General features: G+C 37.4%; 2 protein-coding genes across 4 annotated transcripts in view; one reads left to right on the plus strand and one right to left on the minus strand.

The window, feature by feature from the left end:
• Nucleotides 1–27,153, minus strand: part of LOC129730175 (atrial natriuretic peptide receptor 1-like) — a 269,163-nt gene that overhangs the window by 235,782 nt on the left and 6,228 nt on the right. Inside the window, exon 1 of one of the 3 annotated variants that reach the window (XM_055689294.1) lies at nucleotides 19,812–19,833. The exons of 1 other annotated variant lie outside the window; for it this stretch is intronic. The gene's annotated coding sequence lies outside the window, so the exon portion shown is untranslated. Of the gene's footprint in view, nucleotides 1–8,879; nucleotides 8,902–19,811; nucleotides 19,834–27,153 lie in introns of those variants that run through there. One more of the 3 variants, XM_055689293.1, reaches the window with a different exon arrangement.
• Nucleotides 23,342–27,153, plus strand: part of LOC129730178 (F-box/LRR-repeat protein 7) — a 57,650-nt gene continuing 53,838 nt past the window's right edge. Inside the window, exon 1 of the mRNA XM_055689306.1 lies at nucleotides 23,342–23,483. The gene's annotated coding sequence lies outside the window, so the exon portion shown is untranslated. The remainder of the gene's footprint in view (nucleotides 23,484–27,153) is intronic.

Consider the following 27,153-nt stretch of genomic DNA (forward strand, 5'->3'; position numbering starts at 1 on the left):
CACAGTCTTCATCGATCGTAGAGCCTCAATGGAACTGAGACTGTCGATGAAGATGAAGTCGTGGTCTATGGGCAGGGTTTCGATGATCCCAAGAGAGTACTGAATAGCGGCAAGTTCTGCGACGTACACGGAAGCAGGAGCATCGAGTTTGTAGGAGGCGCTAAAATTTTTCGTGAAAAACACCGAAGCCAGTGGACTCATCTAGATTAGATCCGTCAGTGTAACACATTTTATCACAACTAACATGTTTGAACTTATTGGAAAAAATCTTAGGGATCTCTTGCGGTCGCAATTGATCCGGGATACCAATAATATCTTCTTTCATGGTGGTGTCGAAGAATATAGCATTATTAGAAGTATCTAAAAGTACGACATTGGAGGAATCGTATGAAGAAGGATTAATATCTTGACCCATGTAGTCAAAATATAAAGTCATAAATCTGGTTTGGGATTGAAGGTCGACCAACCTCTCGAAATTTTCAATTACTAATGGGTTCATAACTGTGCATCGAATTAGCAACCGATAAGAGAGATTCCAAAAGCGATGTTTCAATGGAAGGATACCCGCTAGCACTTCAAGACTCATCGTATGGGTCGACTGCATGCAACCTAAGGCAATACGCAAACAACGATATTGTATTCGTCCCAGTTAGATCAAATGTGTGTTTGCTGCGGAGCGGAAGCAGAAACACCCGTACTTAAGAACTGACAATATCGTTGTTTGGTATAACCTTAGAAGGTCTCCTGGGTGGGCTCTCCACCAGGTTCCGGTAATCGTACGAAGAAAATTAATCCTCTGTTGGCATTTTTGTGTCAGATACCTAATATGACAAGCCCAGGTGCATTTAGAGTCGAACCAGACCCCGAGATATTTAGCGACTAAAACCTGAGAGATCGTTTTACCCGTTAGTAGGAGCTGCAGCTGAGCTGGGTTATGCTTCCAAGAAAAAACGACCAGCTCAGTTTTCTCCGGAGAGAATTCGATACCCAGCTTAAGAGCCCATTCAGACAAATTGTCTAAGGTATCTTGCAATGGTCCTTGCAGATCGCTAGCTTCGCTACCAGTAATGGATCCAACGCTATCGTCTGCAAGTTGCCTTAGCGTGCATGAATTTGCAAGACATTCATCGATGTCCTTGACGTAAAAATTATATAAAAGGGGGCTTAAACATGAGCCTTGAGGAAGACCCATGTAGCTAATTCGGGAAGTTGTCGAATCGCCATGTGAGAAATACATATGCTTTTCTGACAACAAGTTGAGCAAAAAGTTATTCAAATTTGGTGAAAGTCCCTGCGAGTGAAGTTTCTCGCTTAACACTTTTACAGAGTCGGAGTCAAAAGCCCCCTTAATATCCAAGAATGCAGAAGCCATTTGCTCTTTTCGAGCCAAGGCGAGTTGAATTTCAGTAGAGAGCAACGCTAGGAAATCGTTCGTCCCTTTGCCCCGGCGAAAGCCAAATTGAGTATCTGAAAGTAAACCATTTGTTTCGACCCATTTGTCTAACCGTAAGAGGATCATTTTCTCCATTAATTTCCGGAGGCAAGAGAGAATAGCAATCGGTCTATAAGAATTGTGGTCAGAGGCAGGTTTCCGGGTTTTTGAATAGCAATGACTTTTACCTCCCTCCAGTCGTGCGGAACAATGTTTAGCTCAAGAAACTTGTTAAACAAGTCCAACAAGCGTCTTTTTGCAGAGTCGGGTAGATTCTTCAACAAGTTGAATTTAATTCTATCCAACCCTGGAGCTTTATTGTTGCACGAGAGGAGAGCCATCGAAAATTCCAACATCGAAAATGGAGGCTCTTCCGTAGCTACTAAAAACGCGTCGCGAAAGGTTTTCTGTTCCGGTACAGAGTCCGGGCAGACCTTTTTGGCAAAATCGAGTATCCAGCGGCCTGAATATTCCTCGCTCTCATTAGAAACGTTACGATTCCGCATGCGTCTGGCCGTGTCCCAAAGAGTGCTCATCGCTGTTTCCCTTGACAACGCGTTTACAAACCGCCGCCAGTACCCGCGTTTTTTCGCTTTAATTAAACTCGTCATCTGTCTATCCAGTACATCGTACTTTCGGAGCAGATCAAGAGTACCGTGTTTTCGGTAGGCCAAATACACCGAGGACCTTTGCGCGTACAGTTCAGAGCACTCTTTGTCCCACCACTTGTTGGGAGGACGCTGTCTAATCGTTACCCCGGGTATCGGTTTCGTCTGAGCTTGAGTCGCGGCGTCGATTATCAAGCCAGAAAGGAACGCGTATTCTTCCTCCGGAGGAAGTTCCTCGTGATACTCGATGGATTCCGCTATGATCGTCTCATATGACTTCCAATCAATATTACGAGTAAGGTCGTATGAAATATTGATTGGGTCCGGGGGAGTTGAACCATTAGCAATTGAGATAACGATTGGAAGATGATCACTACCGTGGGGATCATTGATTACTTTCCACCGGCAATCTAACGCTAGTGATGTCGAGCAAAGGGATAGGTTAAGCACGCTTTCACGAGCTGGAGGATTAGGTACACGTGTCGCTTCCCCAGTATTCAAAATTGTCATATTGAAGTCGTCGATCAAGTTACAGATTAAAGAAGATCGGTTGTCGTCGTACAGCGACCCCCATAGCGAACAGTGAGAATTAAAATCTCCCAATATCAAAAAAGGCACGGGAAGTAACTCTGCCATATCAGTGAGATGCCTCTGTTCAATCCGCGCGGATGGAGGGATATAACGAAACAAGGCATAGGTCTTTTCCATTCATATTCGTTTGAATGGCAACGACTTCAATATTCAAGACCGAGGGGAGGTCGATTCTGAAAAAAGAATAGCACTTTTTGATCTCTAAAAGTACCCCTCCACCGTGTGAGTCTCGATCTCGACGAATTATGTTAAAATCGTGGAAATTGAGTTGATCGTTTGAATTGAGAAAAGTTTCACAGAGCGCAAATGCGTCACAATTGTATGTATTTATCAAATGAGAAAATAGATCGAATTTGGGGAAGATACTTCTGCAATTTCACTGTAATACAGTGAAAAAATTCCTAACCACTTTCGCCGTATTAGTCATCGAAAGATATGATAGCTGAAATGAGGGGCCAAGTTGCTACTAGTTGCTTCAAAAAGGTTTTCACTGTAGGAAGAAGGGCAAGAAGAATATTTTGTAGGGGATCTGGTATGTTGGATGTTTTGAATATCCAGTCCACAATATAAGAAAATTTTATGAACCCTGTTTCTTTTTTATCTTCTGATCGAGAAATGGGTGCACGAGGGGTTTTTGGTGCCCCAGGAAGCGGTGGGTACTCCTGGGTTGATTTGAAATTAAAACCGGGAGGTACTTGCTTCGGTTTTTCTTCACCGCTTTATTTTTGTGTTGGCTTATTGGTCATTCCGCTAGGGGTTATCTTGCGACCTTTGCGAGAAAGATTAGGAGAGTTGATCATTCTCCTCTTCCTAAATCCTTCTGGCATGGCATAAGAACACCCTTCGACAGGATCGTCAGATGTACCCTCATCGGTTGGCAAAAAGGAAAAGATGTTTCCTATCGAGGGGAGCTCAGCCCTCTTAAGCATTTCTGCGAAAGAGCGCTTTGATCGTTCCTTGAGGGAACGCTTAATTTTTTCCTCGCGCTGTTTGTACGCGAGACACGCTGAAAGGTCATGCCGAGTTCCCTCGCAGTAAAGACACTTTTCAGTGTCCTCACTGCAAGCGGGCTCAGCATGATTGCCTCCGCACTTGCTGCAGCGTGCCTTGTTGCAGCAGTAGGTGGCTGTATGACCTAACTGCTTGCAGTTTTGGCAATGCATGACCCGCGGTACGAACAGGCGTACAGGCAGACGAACCCTGTCCAAAGAGATGTAGTTCGGCAGTGCAGATCCGGCGAATGTTACACGGAAGGAATCCGAAGGGAGGAATTTCTTCTTCCCTTCTTCGATGGATACTGAATGCAATTACTTGACATCCAGTATCTTTACATCTTGAATCAGGGGGTTCTTGAAGCAGCCAACCCCGTGACGCAAAATGTCATCGACCGTGAGGCTTCCTGCGGTGACCACACCGTCGATCTCCACGTCCTTGGCAGGGATGTACACGCGGTACCCTCTAGTAAAGAGCTCGTAGCTAGCAATTTCATTTGCTTGCTTCAAGCTACTCACAACAACTCGCAGTTTGTTCGGCCTCACCTTCGTAATCTCGGTTACGGCCGAAAACTGTTTTGCCAGGTCCTTGCCAATTTGGATGATATTTAAAGGTTTCTTTATGGGCCGGAAGTAAACAACGTAGGGACCGCTAGCGGCATCTGGGTAAGCTTTTACCCGGATTTCCGGTACCCTTGGCACAGGGCTAGGTAGCGGGGATGGTACAGGGGAAGGTAGAGGGGAATTGATGGGGGATATTTCAATCTCCTCCCCATTTGTTTCCACCTCTAGGAAAAGTTCCACGTTGTCCATTTTTGCGGGAGCGTTACGCTCTACCGCACACAAACGATAAATATTCGAATATAGGGGGGGATCAAATAATTGGTATTAAATATAAAAACAATTTTTCAAACTATGATGGATCAAATGTAAAAAAAAGACAATCGTATTGGGGACGAAAAATAATACTAATAATAATAATAATAATATTAATAATAATAATAATAATAATAATAATAATAATAATAATAATAATAATAATAATAATAATTCAAATAATAATAATTCTAATAATAATAATTCTAATAATAATAGTTCTAATAATAATAATTCTAATAAAAATAATTCTAATAAAAATAATTCTAAAGTGAACACTTCACCGAACGTCTAGGTCTTTTGTCTACACGACCTCGTGGCTGCTAGTAGGATTAATCTGGAAGAGTGTCTCAGCAGAACAAACAATGATGACACCAAAAGATCCAGTTTCGTGTTGTATCACAGTGGCTGTATCTCACATGCAACCTTATAGATGCCACTTCTAATTGAATCCACTCACTCAGCCGTATGGCGATCCGTGCTGCTAGCGGGGAACCAGCGGGGCGAGGAAATATTTGTGCTGTTATAATCCCAGCTGCGTGACCGGGACGGCCACTGGCAGGTTAGCCTGCCAGTGCGCAAAAGATGCTTCTGCAGATTAACTGCAGGCTATTGTTGTCGCACAGGGCACAGCACAAGAACGAACCGATAAAACAATACCCGTCGTACGACAACTCGTGTGTCGAATCAAGCGGAGTAAAACAATTTGCGTCTTTCCGAAACGAAAGCAAAACAACGAATGAAGGTATTGATGATAACAAATATTTTCAGAACGGTTTGTTTGATCGGTATGACCTCTTCGATAAAGTTGTAGATAATAATTTTGTCTTTCTGAAAAAAATATACACTCTATAACTTTTTCTTTGGTTGCAATGTTGAAATAATCCTTTGTAGTCTTAATAAAAAATAGATTTTAAAAAAAATGAGCTTTTAGAAAGGTATCGGCTCTATTATCGTCAAGTAAATGATGTCGTAGAGCGTTAATTTTTTGCATGATGGTTCTTCATAATGCAGAGCATCTTCCTACAAAATATTAGTTCTCTATGTCTTCATTAACCCCCCGGCAAAACTTGACGATAATTTTACATTTTTTTAATTTGTTTTTCAAAAATAATTTTTTTTAAGGTGTAGATTTTATCGGAGAGACAAAAATATTATCTACAACTTTATAGAAGACGTCATACCGGTCAAACAAACCGTTTTGGCCCTGAAAATATTTGTAATCATCAATACCTTCCCAAAATAGCATTTTTAATAGCTTCACACAAATGAGTCGTGTTGCAAAAAATTAAACCAGCAGCACAAAATGGCATCTTTTGCGTATAGAAACGTCTATGCAAAGTTTCAGCCACATTAAAACGACAATTTAAATAAAATATTAAAACTGGGACATTTTTGTGGAACTGCTCAGTAATAAAAAAAAATTATCGCTTTGTTAGTATCAAACATGCTAGTGTTGTATTCATTATTCTCACTAAACTCAAAAAAACAGTAGTGGCGTACTAGTTGTAGCATCAATCGATTACGATATATGGAGCTAGTAGGGTTCTAACATGTGCATCCACTTGGTCTCAGTAGACAGGTTACTACGTTGATCGCGCGGTGTACGTTGAATATTTTAACACTCATCTTGGAAAATAGGTTCAATTGATGGGTTAACACTGATGCTCACCTAATTTTTTTCTTGCATCTTATAGCATTTTTTCTCAGCTTTCCAATGCTGGTCTCAGATCGAAAATCGGTAGTTGCGAACACGGTCAAAATTGCATTTTTCTGATATAATGCAAGATGGCGGCCTGAATTCTGATTACTTCAAATGAAAACCCTATCATTCCTCTTTACAGAAAAGTGCTACTTGTAGTACTTTACATAACGAATTTTAGAGATATAGCTCAAAAAATACATCGAGAATTTCTATAATTTCAACTTTTCTGAAAACTGTTTCACCCCTTGGTGACCAAGGAGTCATCAAATTCGATCAAACAAAAATGGCATTATCATTTTTTCTCTATTTCTAATAACTATGTGCATTTATATCAAATTTGAAAGACCTTGTGCATCTAGTGGCCTAGTTTCAGCGAGAATTGCTCAACTATACTACTTCTGCCATCTATCTGTCCAATATTGATTAGGATATGTAGTAGGGTGTCCCAAAAAAAAATCGATGTTGAAAAAGTTAAGGTGCTCAGCCCTAAATTGAAAGATAATGTTATTTATAGCATTTTTGTAGAACATTTCGACTTTCTTAAAAATTGTTTTCAGGTTGCCCAAACGTGATTTATGAAAAAATGACTTTTTTAAGCTACAAACCCACTTTTTTGCACTTTTATCAATTCTGTTCGATTCCTAAATTTTTCCAAATTTTTTTTATTTCAGTGGGGTTGTTATTGAATATTTTGACTGGTTTGGTTCAGCATTGTATTCAGTTTTTTTGGCTCCCAGAGCCCATTAAACATCACAATAAAAATAATTTTTCTAATAATTATTAGATAAAACCCTTCAAAACACAAATAAAAAAAAAATTTTGAGAAAGAACTGAAATTTTCATTGCAAAACGGAATTTACATGAAAAAAGATACTTGATAACTGTTTATTTTGGGAGATAAAAAGTAACAATGTTCAGAAAACAAATGCATTTTTGGATGGCTGGTAACTTAGTAGAAGGTTTCAAAATTTGGAAAAATCTGCGAAAAAAGTTAGAACGAAAATTATGATTTTTTCGTGCCTTCTAATAGAAAACTCAATGTTTCTCGTAATATGTCAGAGATAGAAACCTGATGTCTTCGGTAAAGTTTCTTGTTTTAAGATCACCTAAAACTTTGTCGAAGACACCTTGCGTCTATCTTATTCTGATTAAAAAGTAAAGTTTTTATCTCACTTATTGATGGATTGATCACCCTTTTTTCTACATTCAAAGATGCATTTTTGAACATCCTGAAACTTCACCGAACATACCTCATGGCTATAATCAACATTTGAATCACTATTTAGGAAATTATACGCACAAACGGCAAAATAAAACACTGTGCAATAAAGATATTGAGCTTTAGTGGCATTTTTGACAAAATGTATAGTTTCACATCACATGTAAAAACGCCGATATCTCAGCCACCCGATAATATATCGAGGATCTTTTCTCATGAAAATTTTCGTCTTGAATTCCGCTCTGTAGTAAAAATTTCAGTTCTTGATCAAAAAAAAATTATTATATGTGTTTTGAAGGGTTTTATCTGAAAATTATAAGGAAAATTAACTTTTTTGTGATGTTCAGTGGGTTCTGTGAGTCAAATAATTGAATGCGATGCTGAACCAAACCATGTAAAATATTCAAAAACAACCCCACAAAAATAAAAAAATATATGGAAAAATTTAGGAATCGAACAGATTTGAAAAATGTGCAAAAGAGTGGTTTTGTAGCTTGAAAAAGTCATTTTTTCATAAATCACGTTTGGGCAACCTGAAAACGACCTTTTAGAAAGTCGAAATGTTCTACAAAAATGCTATAAATAACATTATCTTCCAATTTAGGGCGGATCACCTTGACTTTTTCAACATCGATTTATTTTGGGACAGCCTAATATGTAGTCTCCAATCTCACACTAAACAACTACGGTTATTTCGGGCACATTACATAAATATTGATGCGTACGAGGAACTTTGTAATAAGTGAGTTGATACTGAATGAACGGTAAATAGTTAACCCTCTAGTGCCCAAATAATTTCTAAACGGACTTCGATAAAATCACTATAAACCATTAGAAATATTTTTTAAGTATTTATTGAAGCTTTTTGGAACTTCGACTGAAGCCCGCCAAATGGCGGCATTGGGCACTAGAGCGTTAATATTGGATCACACACGTTTTTAGTCGAATGTGTGATTAGACTTGCAGAAGATTACGGTTACGATGATTTAGATAGAAATTTTTTTGGACATTCCAATTAGCGAACAGTAGAATCGTGTTCTCTGGTTGATTCATTCAGAAGCGTTCTATTTCGAGAGTCTGCATAAAAGAAAATGCTATTCCGAGAGACGTGTCAAACAACGGGAAAAATTCACTGTAGTAGAAAATGTAATACATTTTAACAGTTTGTTTATGAACAAACCACGTATACACCCGTGTTTGCAAACATTTATGAACATATATATACATACAAACACACACCTACACATAGCAATACGTGCACATACACAAAAATATACAATTCCGACACAGTATTGTATATTTGTTATTTGTTTATTGTTACATCATCTGTCACAATGGTGGTCTTAATTCTCATGTCTTAATGATAAACTATGAAAACACTAATTAATTACTAACAAAAATTAACAAACATAATAAACACTTCGAAAATACTTAAATTTTGATTAAACGTTGTTACCGAAATTTTGAAGTCGATTAATCTGCTACGACGTTGAAGCTAGTGATGGGAAACTTATCGATACTTATCGATAATATCGATAAATGCTGGTCATCGATATTATCGTTAATTTTTTGACGTTAACGATAATTATCGATATTATAAGGGTGAGCACAGCTAGCTGGCATCTCTATCTTATTTGCTTTGCTCCGTTAGGAGCTAACATCACTGCGGATCCGCAATTTGCGGGCCCGGCCCCATTGACAGATGCTGTGTTATGCGTATGAAAAGTTGCGGTGATATGCTATCTCGTTTACACACACGCTGAGATGTTAGTCCTCGAAACATGGCGGGATGCCAGCTAGCTGGGTGAGCACAAGTCAGTGCGGCTGGTTACTGGAGGAGACCCAAAAGAAGAGACCTCTCCTACCCTACCCCAGGAGTTGCTTTTGCCGCTAGGTATTTGTTGGGTGCTGCTATTCGACAAGATTTAGCATTGTTGCGGACAGGGTTGCCACATTTCAATCTGTGTTTTCCCTTGAAAAACATCTGAACATCTGTATCTGGAACAAAAATATCTGTAAAAAAAATCTGTGTTGTTTAAACACAAAGAACTTTGTATTTTTTAAGTTTTTATGGTACATAAATCAAATTTTTAGCTTAAAACGTGTGAGGAGTTGAAAATATGTTCAATTTGCTCAATATTTAATAAAATAATATTTGGATTGTTTTTAAAATTTATGTCAATTTTGAAAAATCTGTCAATCTGTACTTTTCGACGAAAATCTATATATCTGTATATACAGATTCTATACCGTTACTTCGGCCAAAAATCTGTAAAATACAGATTAATCTGTACATGTGGCATCCCTGGTTGCGGGTGGTGTAAAGGTTCGCCCCGAGTGTCACTGAGTTTCTGAGAAATAATGGTAACAAAAAAGGTATTTATAGTTTTTAGTTTCCTAAGAACAGATGAATTCGACAACTTAGTACTGGAGAACTTTAAAAAAATATCCAAACTTTTTGCACCATCTCATAAAAAGCAATGATACGAAATTGTAATAAAATGCATTTTCTTTGGCTTGCCAACTCTTATAATATGATGGACATGCATAGCGGCAGTCTATTGGTAATTCTCTGTTAATTGTTTAGTTTAACTTGGAACTGTTTAAGTTTAAGGTATCTGTTACCCAACAAACAATTTTTAGTTCCACTAAAAATCCAAATCAACGAAATTGTTGCCCCAAAAAAGTATCCTGATTTATACAGGGGGTAGACAAAATAATAAAGATAAATAAAATTCTCTCGAATTTTAAATGGCCAGAACTTTACGAAAAATGGATCGATTTTGATAACCGGCTTCATTTCACTGGAAAACAGTATTATATTAGTATTACTTGGGAACTTGGTGTGACCAACCTACACCGAAAATGTTTCGGATTTCAAGAGTGTGTGTCAAAGTGTACATTTTTGCAACGCATAGAACGTGCATAGTACCCAACAGGGAAAAAACCGCCAAAATCAACACCCATACTTAATAAATTCATACCTCGATTATTCCTTGGCAAATTTTCAAGCTTTGGCTACCAATAAACCCGAAATAAATTCTGATTTATTGACAACATATAAACCTAAGTGAAACAGAATGTCAGAAAAAGTTCTACGCGTTGCAAAAATGTACACTTTGGCACACACTCCGGAAATCCGAAACATTTCCAGTGATCCTTGGTCACGTCCAGTTCTCAAGTAACACTAGGAAACTAGGACAGTTTCCCAGTAAAATGAAACCTGTTTTGTAAGAATTGATTCATTTTTCGTGAAGTTATGGCCATTATAAATTGACAGAATTTTGCCTGCTTCAATTATTTCCCTTATTATACAACCTTCAAAACGAACTTCGGCTTGAAACTACTCCGTAGAAAGCACTCCCGGCGTAAAACCCAAAGACGTTCCAAAACAAACTGTTTAACTCATCCGGTTGTTTGAATTTTCATTCGCAGTATCGTAAGATTTGTCATTCAAGGCCTTAAGGGATACGTTGCGGTTGCGTTTGCGGCAATTTGACAGTTAGCCCATACATTTACTGTCACATTGACGTCAACGCAACGCAAACGTATCCATTCTATTTGGGCCATCTCTGTCTCTGTTTTTTACAAATTTATATAGCAAAATTGCATTTGTCGAATAACGTTTGCGGTAAAACAAATGGACAAAAATTGCCGATTTTTCATGGGTTTACCTTTAATCGCACTGACGAAACTACTCATGCATCATCAATCGTAGTAACCCATGAGTAAACAAAAAAATTTGACAGCTCTATCAGTCAAACTCTAACTGTGATGGCGAAAAAAGTGAAGCTACTCCGTTCAGAAGTGTGCGCGTTCAAAGAACGGTACCCCGCCGCGTCAAAAACGGACATCGTGCGGCACTTTGTGGACGCCGGGTATGCCGGTTCTGGCAACTACAACATCTTGACACTATTGGCCAACGATCAGAGCATCGAGAGAAAGCGCAGTTCCGGACGGCAAACGACCCTGAGCGACAAGAAGCTTCAAAGGATGCTGAAGAGGAAGACCGAGGGAAAAGTGGCTAAATCGCTGCGTGCACTTAGCCGAGAGGTTGGTGCATGCTCTAAAACAGTGTGGAGAACATGGACATACATGCAGGAAGCGGCTGTCCCGTCCACTGGTCTCGGAGCTGCAGGCAATGACGCAGCAACAGCGGTTATATAAGATGGTCAAGTCGATTTTCCCGGTGAATCGCGATGCGGCAGTGGTATTGGACGACTAGACCTATCTCACCCTGGATGGCAACGACTAGCAGGGCTCTTCGTATTTTACCTCCCCCACGAAGGAAGTGAGCACCGATGTAAAGTTTATTTCACAGACCAAGTTCCCCAAGAAGGTGCGGCTTTGGCTGACAATCAGTGAGAAAGGGATGTCAAAGTTGTTCTTCTTTCGCTCCGGGCTGGCCGTGAACGGGGAAATTTATAGTACGAAGTGCCTGACAGAAGTTGCGTCGTTCATCAAGAAATACCAGAAGCGCGAAGACACGGTGTTCTGGCCAGATTTGACGTCGGCCAACTACTCGAAGCGATCGTTTGAGGAGATGGAGCGGCTGAATATCGATGTGGTACCGAAGTCGGCGAATCCGCCCAATGTCCCCCACCTGCATCCCATCGAGAATTTCTGGACAAACTTGAAGCGCAAGATCTATTCCAACAATTTTGTCGTGAAAACGGAGGAGGAATTAATGAAAAACGAAGAAAGAGCTTAAAAACACGGCTACACGCATGTGTTCGTCCGCCATGGCGAATGTTCCGGTTAACTGCCGGAAGGCTGCACGCAAGGACGTAATATTTTTTTGTGAAGAAGCTAACATGATAACCTTCCATGGGAAATTTATCCAACTGAATTATCTGTCATAGTTTTTTTCATCACCATCTGAAATAGTTTTTTTTCATCACCATCTGAAAAAATTTTTTTTACCGCAAACGCTAGCTGTCAAATTATCGATAGTTATCGATAAAATCGATAAAAGCCTAGGAATTATCGATTGTTATCGATGTCTGTTTTGGGCGATATTTCCCATCACTAGTTGAAGCTTGCTGAAGTGTAAATGGTCATGTTATGGACACATTGCGATGCGGTAGCTAAATAAACTATCATTACCATGGTCCCCCTGGACTAGGCTGTTCCAAAATAAATTGATGGTAAAAAGTTTAGGGGCTCAACTTGAAATTAAAAAATAATGTTATTTATAGCATTTTCGTAGAACATTTCGACTTTCTAAAAAATTGTTTTCAGGTTGCAAAACGTGATTTATGAAAAAATGACTTTTTCAAGCTGAGAGAACACTCTTTTACACTTTTTGCAAGTCTTCGTTGATCGTTGATTTCCACATTTTTCCCATTTTATTTTTTTTGTGGGGTTGGTTTTGAATATGTTGCATGCTTTAGTTCAGCATCACAATTAGTTATTTGATTCGCAAAGCCCATTAAACATCGCAAAAAAGTGATTTTTTTCCCAAAATTGTTAGATAAATCTCTTCAAAACACCTACAAATAAATTTTTCAGTCAGAAACTGAAATTTTTACTGTAAAACGAGCTCATAGCGAAAATTTACATTAAAAATCACAGGAGGGTTGTGTGCAAAGCCACGACCGCAAGATGAAGTAGAATACTTTTACAAGAGAGATAACCCGGCTGTTTGCGTGTCAGTCATTTTTCCTAGTAAATAAATTTTGACCGCTCATTGGCAGTATTGAAAATTCTGTGCAAATGAAGTTGAAGTACTACTCAATTTCAGTTTGCACATACAAATACGACCTCACTGAACAGGAAAAGTACAAACTCTTTGCGGCGCAAACAAGTTTCAACAGTCAGAGTATATCGTCAGTTGAATTCAATACTGGCACAACTTAAAATTCAGAGTTTCGAAAAAACGCGTTTGAAAATTTGCGTCAAAAATTTCTTTTTTCATTTTCGAGAAAAATCCCACTATAAAACTTCCCATTTTTATTGAACTTGTTTGGGTATCATGGGCATGTAATGAGCAAGTTATAAGAACTGTAACCTCATTTTTCGGTCTTTTTAGGGGTATTTTAGATTTGTGCAATAAAGGCACATCTACTTATATTTCTGGAAATATTGTGAATTTTGAAACAAGTCTTTGTGAGATGAAACTTTATAGTATTTGCGAGGGGTAAGACAGTGAGTAAATTTGAATTTTTCCGAGTTTTTCTGAGAAAACCTGAAAAATAAAGAGTAAATCTGAGTAACTCTCATGTCTCTGAATATTCATCCTTAAACTTTTTTCCCACCGCAAATATACACATCATGTTGCTAGATCCCACCGTTCATATATATTTCTTGCTCTCAAGGTAATCAAAGATATGAATCATCTGAAAAGTTCGGAGTAATATTGAGTAAATTAGAGTAACTCCCAAGCATAAGAGTAACTCAGATAAAAGTGAGTAAATTTAAGTTTTTCTGAGTTTTTTTGAGAAAACGTGAGAAATAAAGAGCAAATCTGAGTAACTATCGTGTCTCTGAATATCCATCCTTAAACTTTTTTCCCACCGCGAATATAAACGTGAATGTTGCTCGGTCTCACCGCTCATATATTTTTCTTGTTTTCAAGGTAATCGAAGATGTGAATCATTTGGAAATTTCAGACTAATATTGAGTAAATAAGAGTTACTCCCAAGCATAAGAGTAACTCAGATGAAAGCTGTCTCGCCCCTCGAGTATTTGGCATCGTTTGCCATCAAGACTCAAAACTGCAAAATTTTGAGTTGTGCCAGTATTGAATTCAACTGGCGATATGTACATGTGAATTCAAATTAAGATAGTTAACTTTTGGTTAAAGCTCAGAACAAGAAAATATTAAATCTTCAATTCATTTGTTTGGTTGTCCTAAAAAGGACAGTTTGTTGTTGAATTTAAAATCAGATATGACGCTGATTGCATCTCTGTGTTACGCCGATAGCCGATTAACCTATGGCCGGGCAAATCGGTTCGCGCCGCTTTTCGCGTTTAGCCTGGCAGAGGCTCAATGCGCACGGCCAACACAATAGAAAGGTGTTTTCACATTGTCTACGCTGCTATTGTCTGTTATTGCTGAGTGCTGATATCTGCTGCTACTGCTGTCAACGTTGTGGACGGTCCATCCAGCTCTTCTTCCGACTAATGAATGTAGCTAGTTTTCTCAGAAACACTCTTTTATAGCCGAAGGGCGCTACGAAATAGGCCACGCCTTTCTGTTCAGTTTTACCATTTCCTAATGTTCTTCAGAGGAATTATTCCACAATTCGCATTTGATTTTTGTATCCAGCGAATAAACACCGACGGTGCTCACACACACGCAACGGTTTTAACCCGTATCTTATTGCGGTTTGTAACATCAAGCGATTTCGTTTGCTCGCTGTTGCGTGTTGCATCATGTTGCAACTTGGCAGCTGGGAGACGACGAAATTCTGTTAATGCTGATTGATTGCATCGACTTTGTATAAGCTCTGCATAGTCGAACTAACTGTCTTTGTGAATCCGGTCTAACAGGGCAGTTTGCTATTCAAAGTCGGTTATGCTGATCGCAGCCTTTGCGCTGCCCCTACAGTGGGGGGTTTACTAAATAAAGTAAAAATTAGACAACTATAACAGAATTTGATTGCATCCCGCACAGAATGTCTGCTTATGTTGATGCCAGAAAATTATTAACCTTCAATTATTTGTTTATTTGCCTTGAAAAAGGCATTTTGCGGTTCAAAATCGGTTGCTGATCACAACCTTTGAGCTGCCCTAACATTGGGGGAATTAAGATACACGGACAACATGCACTGTGGAAGCTATTTCACATTCAGTAAATTAGACGGGTGCGACAAATTTAAATTGCTAGGATCCAACACAAAATCTTGCTTGCGTTGTCAAAAATTATTAACTTTCAATGACTTGTTTATTTGCCTTGAAAAAGGCATTTTGATTTCCAAAATTGGATTTCCTGATGGCAGTCTTCATGCTGCCCCAACACGGGGGAAATAATATCAGTCTGGCGACACACGCTGAGAAGAACCGCGCTGCTCCTGAGACGTATTGACCAACCACAGGGCTAGTGCTGCTGCTAAGGAAGGACGACTGCTGTTGTCGCTGTCTAGAACTATTATGAGCGGCTTCGGCTGAAACAGGCTCTTATATAGGCCAAATAGCATGTTTTCAATTGCAAGGTATATGATTCTGTCGACCGTGCTTGGGAAGCAATCATATAACGACCAATCAGAGGTCGAATTTTCCGTTTTGACAAGGCTTGACTATTTTCAATAGTACAATAGAGTGAATAATAAAATTACAATTATCTTATATTGGGAAGAATCTTAGAAGATTTTCCAATCTATTGCTGCAAGAACAAAGGAAATCCATCGAATACTAACCGATTTATTAGCATTTGAAATTGGACATATTTTTCACTTTTTTCGGTTTTAGATTTTCATTTCACATCCCTATGTAGCCGAACTTCCTGAGAGAAGTATTCTACTTCAAAAAATCCTTGATATCTTATCGGGGGGCTGAAATATTTGCATTTTTTCACCTGTTTTCAATTCAGGGTTGAGCACTTTGACTTTGACATCGTGACACCCTACCCTGGACCCCCCATCCCTAAATCCGGCTATGATTCAGAGTGATGTATGTTCTGTTTTATTTAGTGTATATTGTTTATCCACGATGAAACGAATTTTTGGCGGAGATGATAAAAAAGTTTTTGAAAGGATTACGCCCAATTTAATATTTTCAATAGATTGAAAAACCTGAAGATGAAGCGTCATTCTATACGTAAAATGGCTGCTGATCTTGATGTTCCTAAACCGACCATACACAACGTACTCAAACAATACCAGACTGCCATGCTTTCAAAAAACGTAAAGTTGACGGAGTATCAGCAGCTTAGAAGACAAAAAAGTTTTGAAAGGGCTAATCTCCTGCTACGGCGGCTCGCTGGAAAAGAATCTTTTTGGGTGAAAATTGATTTGTCCTGCAGCAGTCTAACAATGTACAAATCCTTCACAGAATAACCCGGATAATGACAACAACGTCCTTCGGTTCTAAAGTGCCGTGGTTTTGGATTGTATTTGCAAGCGTGGCAAACTAGTGCATGTTTTCATTGAGAAAAGTGTTAAAATAACGATATGTATGATATAAAATAGAAATATTAGAGGAAATCGTAAAGCCAATCGTAGATAGAATGTACAGATGAAACCATTACGTGTTTCAGTAGAACGAAGTACCCTATCATACAATGAATCGGGTTCAACACTGGTGTCAGGAAAACTTAACCAAATTTGAAAAATCTTAACTGAGCGTCTTAGTAGAATGATTTAAGATATCAGAAAAAAGAATTATAAGTTTCCATTAAACTCTACTAGAAATTTGAGAAGTTAATATACCTATGAAAAATACACGTGCTGGCTGCGACGGATTCAAAAACGTCTGAAGCACGTCAAAAGGGTTAAAGGTGAGGTTATTTCAAAACGTATGCTGTGATTATTAGCACTATATTGCCTTTGAATTCGAACAATAATCAATAAAAACTGAACAATTGTTGTAAAATAAAAGTGTCTTCAATGTATATCAAATTATCTTAGATACGGTGTACAAAGAACTACTCACATTTTTATGACATGAACATGCTGGTTAAATTTCGAAATATGTCGCGAGTAAAAGCCAGACAAATATGCCTGAAAAATTGGTTGAATCGAAACTTTAATTTGAACAAGAAAAGTTTCATGATATGCATCTGTTTCACTGCTATCGATATGTTACAAATTATGTTACCTAATGGTCAAACAGAAACATCATTAGTAACAACAGGATAGTTGCATATAGACTTTAAATTTGCGCTTTTCAGGTTACATAGTAGTAATGGTGTTTGTTGCAGATACCGCACATGATTTTTCTAATTTGTGACATAATGCTTACTGATACTTAGATGTAATAAAATATGTTGCATGGGAAATATCTCAGACACTTTCCAACAAGCGCAAAAAGAAGTTATGCCTCTGTAATTTTATAGATCGCGTTGGTCACTTTTTTGTGCACAAGAAGAAAAGATGTCCGAAAATTTCCAGCTTGTAAAAAATGGCATCGTTTAAGCAACAAATTATACAGCAAACTTAGCGGGCGTATAAATTTAGCTTTACATTTTTCACAACGCACGAAGGATGCTATCAGGCCTAGGAGCAAAAGAAGAAATCATGTTTTCAATTGCATCTTCAACTTGCCGGTTGGTTACCAAGAATGACGTCACTAAGAACACTATCCAAAGCTAAGCCTTCCTCTGTATTTATACGACCACGCTTAGTGAGCACTGGATGCCCGCTACGTCTAACCAGTAAAGGACCAGCGATCGTCCTCCGGCTTGGAGCCATCATTGTAAAGGAGGACTTACCCCTTTCGGCACGATCACTGTGGTTTCTTTCTGGGCCTGTCGATCTACGTCAAGGAGTGATGACCAGAGAGAAACGGCAGAATCCAGCGTGTGAATAGAGGGGACAGAAATGTACCTGATCGTTGCATCAATACAAATGCAGCGAGTGAAGTCTTGATACACATGCATTGCGGTTCTGGTTGCATTATAAGTAATAAAATATTGCTATAAAGTAACAAAATATTGTAATAAAATATTGCTATAAAGTAACAAAAACTTATTCATTTTTTTTGGGCGTAGGATTGAATCCAGACCAGTTGAGTTAGTTGAGATTGGATCACGCCACCGCACAACCAAACACCCTGGGAATGTAGTTTTCTAGCAATTCATTATGTTGATCATTCATTTTGAAGTAGAATACTTCTCTAAGGAAGTTCGGCTTCATAGGGATGTGAAATGAAAATCTAAAACCGAAAAAAGTGAAAAATATGTCCAATTTCAAATGCTAATAAACCGGTTAGTATTCGATGGATTTCCTTCGTTCTCACAGCAATAGATTGGAAAATCTTCTAAGATTCTTCCCAAAAGAAGATAACTGTAATTTTATTATTCACACTATTGTACTATTGATAATAGTCAAGCCTTGTCAAAACGAAAAATTCGACCTCTGATTGGTCGTTATATGATTGCTTCCCAAGCACGGTCGACATAATCATATACCTTGCAATTGAAAACATGCTATTTGGCCTATATAAGAGCCTGTTTCAGCCGAAGCCGCTCATAATAGTTCTAAACAGCGACAACAGCAGTCGTCCTCCCTTAGCAGCAGCACTAGCAGTGCAGTGGCTACCAGCGATGGCGGAAAGCGGCCATAGCTGTGGCGTAGCAGTGGATAGCGCACTAGTTGCAGCGGATTCCAGCAACGATAGCAGCTGGGCCAGCTGATGCAGGGACAGTGGATACCAATGACAGCGTATAGCGGCCACAACTGTGGCATGGCTATAGATAGCGAACTAGTTGCAGCGAATCTCAGCATCGATTGCGGCTGAAGCAGTGAGGCACTTTAGTGAAATGCAGTCTCTGTGCGATAGTGGGCACTAGTAAATGAATTCAATGAAAAGTTGACTCATTTTAACAACACGTGAGCCGTCTAGTTTTGAGTGTTAAATCAGCTTTTCACTATCTATTTTATCACAACGAATACTTTGTTCGCACTGTCAGTGATAACGCAAAGATATAATCGGCATCTTATCCGATACTAAATTGAACAACAAATAGCCCTTTTCAGGATGAAATAAAAACCTGATGATTAAAGCGTTCATGTTTTCTCTTGAGTTAATTTACATTTTTAAATTTGTAAAAGTTATAAATTTTACTTTATTTTCGTGTCTCAGAACGTCCTGAATTATCTTTTCCTTCAGTCATGAGCACGACATCCGAAAACATTCCACCTCAAAATCTAAAAATTGTCAGATCCCAACCATGACAAGCAACTTACTATATTATTGAAAATGGTCAATCCTTGTAGAAGCGTAAAATTCGGTTGATCTAATTAGTCAACATTTATTTACTAGAAAAAATGACTGACACGCAAGCAACCGGGTTATCTTTCTTGTTAAAGTATTCTACTTCAACCTTGCGGTCGTGGCTTTGCACACAACCCCCCATGTTATTTTTTTTCAACCCAAACGTAGTTTTCAGATTTAAAAATACTCTTTTCAGAGCTCTGATATATATTTGTTTTACTGACGTGTAGCGAGCTGATGAATCCCAAACATAATATTAAGAGCTTATTATTTCAAGAGATTGTTTATTTTTTAATGGAGTGTGGCTAAACTAAATTATTTATCCTTAAAGTAATATTAAAGTAGAGGTTATATACTTCTAGGCACTGTTGAGAATAGAAATCCAGTCTCTAAATACAATACAATATTAAAATTCTAAATACAATACAATATTAAAATTTTTTTGTTCTCCCTTTTGCATTCTCAATGCAACCAACAATAACATTATCTTGAGAAATAATTTTAAGATTACCAGTTTATTTTCCAATCGGTTTGTGGACATTTCAATTTGGATTTGCTGTCAATATTTCACATTTCCAGGTTTCGAGAGCATTATTCCTAATTGGATTTCGACTTCGGAGTGAACTTTTAAACAAATTTTACCGAGCATTGTACACTTCAAGTCGATTAAAGTCGCACTTAGAAGGCTTAACAAAAGTCCTATTTCTGTTCATTTTACTTTGCTTCAGTACACTGTTTCTGACGACAAATAACGAGTGACAAAAATGAATGAGTTCAAAGCAATGGTTTGTCACAGATTAACCATTTGTTGCTTTTACTGCAACACTATTTAGTATCAGCCAAAGCATACCATACTTTGGAAGCAATGTTCAAATTGAGTTATTCATTTGTTTCGACATAACAGATAGCACACCTTTGACGTTCCTAGAGTAATTATTGCATGTCCATTTTCATCACTTATAGATGTGTGTAGAAAGAAAATGACGACATGCGAACTGCAAGTGTCTGTTGATAGCAGTGACTCTTATCGATAAAGTCTGTGGTTTCGATAGGATTATTTTTACGCTTGCAATAACTGAAATGTGTAGAATTTCTCATGAACATGCATACAGTGAGAGTTGTTTGTTTTTTTCTGTGTCCTTTGCTGACGGTTCATAGAACGACAACGAGATACATTTCCCGACTGTGAATTGTAAATTGGATGTGAAGGAAACCTAACAGCGTTGTAATTACTTGCACCATCAATCACTGTGGTCTACAACATTCAGTTAACTGACCGATTTCAAGCATTAAGTTTAATCTCTCTTGAAGACAGAAAACCAATTGAAACAAACACAAACAATTGAGTTGATAGAAGGACTCGGGGGAAATCAACAATGTTAGGCAATTAATTGAACTTCGGAAAGCTCAGTTCAGCATACGCGAGTTATGTTTATCCACATCGTACATACACAAGTAAAGGAATCCAAGTTGGACCGGGTCGAGTTTGAAAATTTCGGTCAAAAGTCCGATCAGAAGGAGACCGTATAGGTCTAATTTAATATGAGAACGAAGCCAAATTTTTTGTATTATTTTCTGCCCAATCTAAATTTTACTTAAAAAATACACTTCTGCAATAAAATGTTTTTATTGTGTTTTTTAAATTTAAGTGATTTAACCACTAGATACAACATCATCAAGGTTTACCAAACACATGTAAAACATAATATCTATGGCACAGTTTCAAATTATTCTGCTCAAATTTGTTTTTCGTTATACACTATTGTTAATAAAATACATTGGTGCTGAAATGCATCGATATTTTCAGCCATTCAAAGAAAAAAAGAAATATTTTAAAAAACACAACTTATTTTCACGAGAAAAGAAAATTTGAAAGAACTATTGCTCAAATAGTATAAGTTTTAGATTAAAACTATCTTTATTTTATTAACATGTCAGCTACTACTGATGCTGTCCGCTACCGCACAAAGGCAGAGGAAATGCCGGTGCACCAGCTGGCCCTGCCACCATCGCATTTTCTGCATTTGGGCGGATGCATAGAAAATTTTCCAAACGATAGCCGCAAAAACAAAGGAAATCCATTGAAAACTAACCGCGAATCTGCTATTTGATTTATGATCATTAGTTGACTTACTCTACCAGCGGAAAAAAATATTTCGTGAATTCTGAGGCCGATATGATAATACCGTTTTGTATGAAGATAAAAAAAAAATCCCATTCTACACATGCAGCCTTATATATATTTATATATATATATATATATATATATATATATATATATATATATATATATATATATATATATATATATATATATATATATATATATATATATATATATATATATATATATATATATATATATATACATATATATATATATATATATATATATATATATATATATATATATATATATATATATATATATATATATATATATATATATAAATATATATAAGGCTGCATGTGTAGAATGGGATTTTTTTTTTATCTTCATACAAAACGGTATTATCATATCGGCCTCAGAATTCACGAAATATTTTTTTCCGCTGGTAGAGTAAGTCAACTAATGATCATAAATCAAATAGCAGATTCGCGGTTAGTTTTCAATGGATTTCCTTTGTTTTTGCGGCTATCGTTTGGAAAATTTTCTATGCATCCGCCCAAATGCAGAAAATGCGATGGTGGCAGGGCCAGCTGGTGCACCGGCATTTCCTCTGCCTTTGTGCGGTAGCGGACAGCATCAGTAGTAGCTGACATGTTAATAAAATAAAGATAGTTTTAATCTAAAACTTATACTATTTGAGCAATAGTTCTTTCAAATTTTCTTTTCTCGTGAAAATAAGTTGTGTTTTTTAAAATATTTCTTTTTTTCTTTGAATGGCTGAAAATATCGATGCATTTCAGCACCAATGTATTTTATTAACAATAGTGTATAACGAAAAACAAATTTGAGCAGAATAATTTGAAACTGTGCCATAGATATTATGTTTTACATGTGTTTGGTAAACCTTGATGATGTTGTATCTAGTGGTTAAATCACTTAAATTTAAAAAACACAATAAAAACATTTTATTGCAGAAGTGTATTTTTTAAGTAAAATTTAGATTGGGCAGAAAATAATACAAAAAATTTGGCTTCGTTCTCATATTAAATTAGACCTATACGGTCTCCTTCTGATCGGACTTTTGACCGAAATTTTCAAACTCGACCCGGTCCAACTTGGATTCCTTTACTTGTGTATGTACGATGTGGATAAACATAACTCGCGTATGCTGAACTGAGCTTTCCGAAGTTCAATTAATTGCCTAACATTGTTGATTTCCCCCGAGTCCTTCTATCAACTCAATTGTTTGTGTTTGTTTCAATTGGTTTTCTGTCTTCAAGAGAGATTAAACTTAATGCTTGAAATCGGTCAGTTAACTGAATGTTGTAGACCACAGTGATTGATGGTGCAAGTAATTACAACGCTGTTAGGTTTCCTTCACATCCAATTTACAATTCACAGTCGGGAAATGTATCTCGTTGTCGTTCTATGAACCGTCAGCAAAGGACACAGAAAAAAACAAACAACTCTCACTGTATGCATGTTCATGAGAAATTCTACACATTTCAGTTATTGCAAGCGTAAAAATAATCCTATCGAAACCACAGACTTTATCGATAAGAGTCACTGCTATCAACAGACACTTGCAGTTCGCATGTCGTCATTTTCTTTCTACACACATCTATAAGTGATGAAAATGGACATGCAATAATTACTCTAGGAACGTCAAAGGTGTGCTATCTGTTATGTCGAAACAAATGAATAACTCAATTTGAACATTGCTTCCAAAGTATGGTATGCTTTGGCTGATACTAAATAGTGTTGCAGTAAAAGCAACAAATGGTTAATCTGTGACAAACCATTGCTTTGAACTCATTCATTTTTGTCACTCGTTATTTGTCGTCAGAAACAGTGTACTGAAGCAAAGTAAAATGAACAGAAATAGGACTTTTGTTAAGCCTTCTAAGTGCGACTTTAATCGACTTGAAGTGTACAATGCTCGGTAAAATTTGTTTAAAAGTTCACTCCGAAGTCGAAATCCAATTAGGAATAATGCTCTCGAAACCTGGAAATGTGAAATATTGACAGCAAATCCAAATTGAAATGTCCACAAACCGATTGGAAAATAAACTGGTAATCTTAAAATTATTTCTCAAGATAATGTTATTGTTGGTTGCATTGAGAATGCAAAAGGGAGAACAAAAAAATTTTAATATTGTATTGTATTTAGAATTTTAATATTGTATTGTATTTAGAGACTGGATTTCTATTCTCAACAGTGCCTAGAAGTATATAACCTCTACTTTAATATTACTTTAAGGATAAATAATTTAGTTTAGCCACACTCCATTAAAAAATAAACAATCTCTTGAAATAATAAGCTCTTAATATTATGTTTGGGATTCATCAGCTCGCTACACGTCAGTAAAACAAATATATATCAGAGCTCTGAAAAGAGTATTTTTAAATCTGAAAACTACGTTTGGGTTGAAAAAAATAACATGGGGGGTTGTGTGCAAAGCCACGACCGCAAGGTTGAAGTAGAATACTTTAACAAGAAAGATAACCCGGTTGCTTGCGTGTCAGTCATTTTTTCTAGTAAATAAATGTTGACTAATTAGATCAACCGAATTTTACGCTTCTACAAGGATTGACCATTTTCAATAATATAGTAAGTTGCTTGTCATGGTTGGGATCTGACAATTTTTAGATTTGAGGTGGAATGTTTTCGGATGTCGTGCTCATGACTGAAGGAAAAGATAATTCAGGACGTTCTGAGACACGAAAATAAAGTAAAATTTATAACTTTTACAAATTTAAAAATGTAAATTAACTCAAGAGAAAACATGAACGCTTTAATCATCAGGTTTTTATTTCATCCTGAAAAGGGCTATTTGTTGTTCAATTTAGTATCGGATAAGATGCCGATTATATCTTTGCGTTATCACTGACAGTGCGAACAAAGTATTCGTTGTGATAAAATAGATAGTGAAAAGCTGATTTAACACTCAAAACTAGACGGCTCACGTGTTGTTAAAATGAGTCAACTTTTCATTGAATTCATTTACTAGTGCCCACTATCGCACAGAGACTGCATTTCACTAAAGTGCCTCACTGCTTCAGCCGCAATCGATGCTGAGATTCGCTGCAACTAGTTCGCTATCTATAGCCATGCCACAGTTGTGGCCGCTATACGCTGTCATTGGTATCCACTGTCCCTGCATCAGCTGGCCCAGCTGCTATCGTTGCTGGAATCCGCTGCAACTAGTGCGCTATCCACTGCTACGCCACAGCTATGGCCGCTTTCCGCCATCGCTGGTAGCCACTGCACTGCTAGTGCTGCTGCTAAGGGAGGACGACTGCTGTTGTCGCTGTTTAGAACTATTATGAGCGGCTTCGGCTGAAACAGGCTCTTATATAGGCCAAATAGCATGTTTTCAATTGCAAGGTATATGATTATGTCGACCGTGCTTGGGAAGCAATCATATAACGACCAATCAGAGGTCGAATTTTTCGTTTTGACAAGGCTTGACTATTATCAATAGTACAATAGTGTGAATAATAAAATTACAGTTATCTTCTTTTGGAAGAATCTTAGAAGATTTTCCAATCTATTGCTGTGAGAACGAAGGAAATCCATCGAATACTAACCGGTTTATTAGCATTTGAAATTGGACATATTTTTCACTTTTTTCGGTTTTAGATTTTCATTTCACATCCCTATGAAGCCGAACTTCCTTAGAGAAGTATTCTACTTCAAAATGAATGATCAACATAATGAATTGCTAGAAAACTACATTCCCAGGGTGTTTGGTTGTGCGGTGGCGTGATCCAATCTCAACTAACTCAACTGGTCTGGATTCAATCCTACGCCCAAAAAAAATGAATAAGTTTTTGTTACTTTATAGCAATATTTTATTACAATATTTTGTTACTTTATAGCAATATTTTATTACTTATAATGCAACCAGAACCGCAATGCATGTGTATCAAGACTTCACTCGCTGCATTTGTATTGATGCAACGATCAGGTACATTTCTGTCCCCTCTATTCACACGCTGGATTCTGCCGTTTCTCTCTGGTCATCACTCCTTGACGTAGATCGACAGGCCCAGAAAGAAACCACAGTGATCGTGCCGAAAGGGGTAAGTCCTCCTTTACAATGATGGCTCCAAGCCGGAGGACGATCGCTGGTCCTTTACTGGTTAGACGTAGCGGGCATCCAGTGCTCACTAAGCGTGGTCGTATAAATACAGAGGAAGGCTTAGCTTTGGATAGTGTTCTTAGTGACGTCATTCTTGGTAACCAACCGGCAAGTTGAAGATGCAATTGAAAACATGATTTCTTCTTTTGCTCCTAGGCCTGATAGCATCCTTCGTGCGTTGTGAAAAATGTAAAGCTAAATTTATACGCCCGCTAAGTTTGCTGTATAATTTGTTGCTTAAACGATGCCATTTTTTACAAGCTGGAAATTTTCGGACATCTTTTCTTCTTGTGCACAAAAAAGTGACCAACGCGATCTATAAAATTACAGAGGCATAACTTCTTTTTGCGCTTGTTGGAAAGTGTCTGAGATATTTCCCATGCAACATATTTTATTACATCTAAGTATCAGTAAGCATTATGTCACAAATTAGAAAAATCATGTGCGGTATCTGCAACAAACACCATTACTACTATGTAACCTGAAAAGCGCAAATTTAAAGTCTATATGCAACTATCCTGTTGTTACTAATGATGTTTCTGTTTGACCATTAGGTAACATAATTTGTAACATATCGATAGCAGTGAAACAGATGCATATCATGAAACTTTTCTTGTTCAAATTAAAGTTTCGATTCAACCAATTTTTCAGGCATATTTGTCTGGCTTTTACTCGCGACATATTTCGAAATTTAACCAGCATGTTCATGTCATAAAAATGTGAGTAGTTCTTTGTACACCGTATCTAAGATAATTTGATATACATTGAAGACACTTTTATTTTACAACAATTGTTCAGTTTTTATTGATTATTGTTCGAATTCAAAGGCAATATAGTGCTAATAATCACAGCATACGTTTTGAAATAACCTCACCTTTAACCCTTTTGACGTGCTTCAGACGTTTTTGAATCCGTCGCAGCCAGCACGTGTATTTTCATAGGTATATTAACTTCTCAAATTTCTAGTAGAGTTTAATGGAAACTTATAATTCTTTTTTCTGATATCTTAAATCATTCTACTAAGACGCTCAGTTAAGATTTTTCAAATTTGGTTAAGTTTTCCTGACACCAGTGTTGAACCCGATTCATTGTATGATAGGGTACTTCGTTCTACTGAAACACGTAATGGTTTCATCTGTACATTCTATCTACGATTGGCTTTACGATTTCCTCTAATATTTCTATTTTATATCATACATATCGTTATTTTAACACTTTTCTCAATGAAAACATGCACTAGTTTGCCACGCTTGCAAATACAATCCAAAACCACGGCACTTTAGAACCGAAGGACGTTGTTGTCATTATCCGGGTTATTCTGTGAAGGATTTGTACATTGTTAGACTGCTGCAGGACAAATCAATTTTCACCCAAAAAGATTCTTTTCCAGCGAGCCGCCGTAGCAGGAGATTAGCCCTTTCAAAACTTTTTTGTCTTCTAAGCTGCTGATACTCCGTCAACTTTACGTTTTTTGAAAGCATGGCAGTCTGGTATTGTTTGAGTACGTTGTGTATGGTCGGTTTAGGAACATCAAGATCAGCAGCCATTTTACGTATAGAATGACGCTTCATCTTCAGGTTTTTCAATCTATTGAAAAG

This window comes from Wyeomyia smithii, chromosome 3 (assembly GCF_029784165.1).
Source record: "Wyeomyia smithii strain HCP4-BCI-WySm-NY-G18 chromosome 3, ASM2978416v1, whole genome shotgun sequence".
Lineage (NCBI taxonomy): Eukaryota > Metazoa > Arthropoda > Insecta > Diptera > Culicidae > Wyeomyia > Wyeomyia smithii.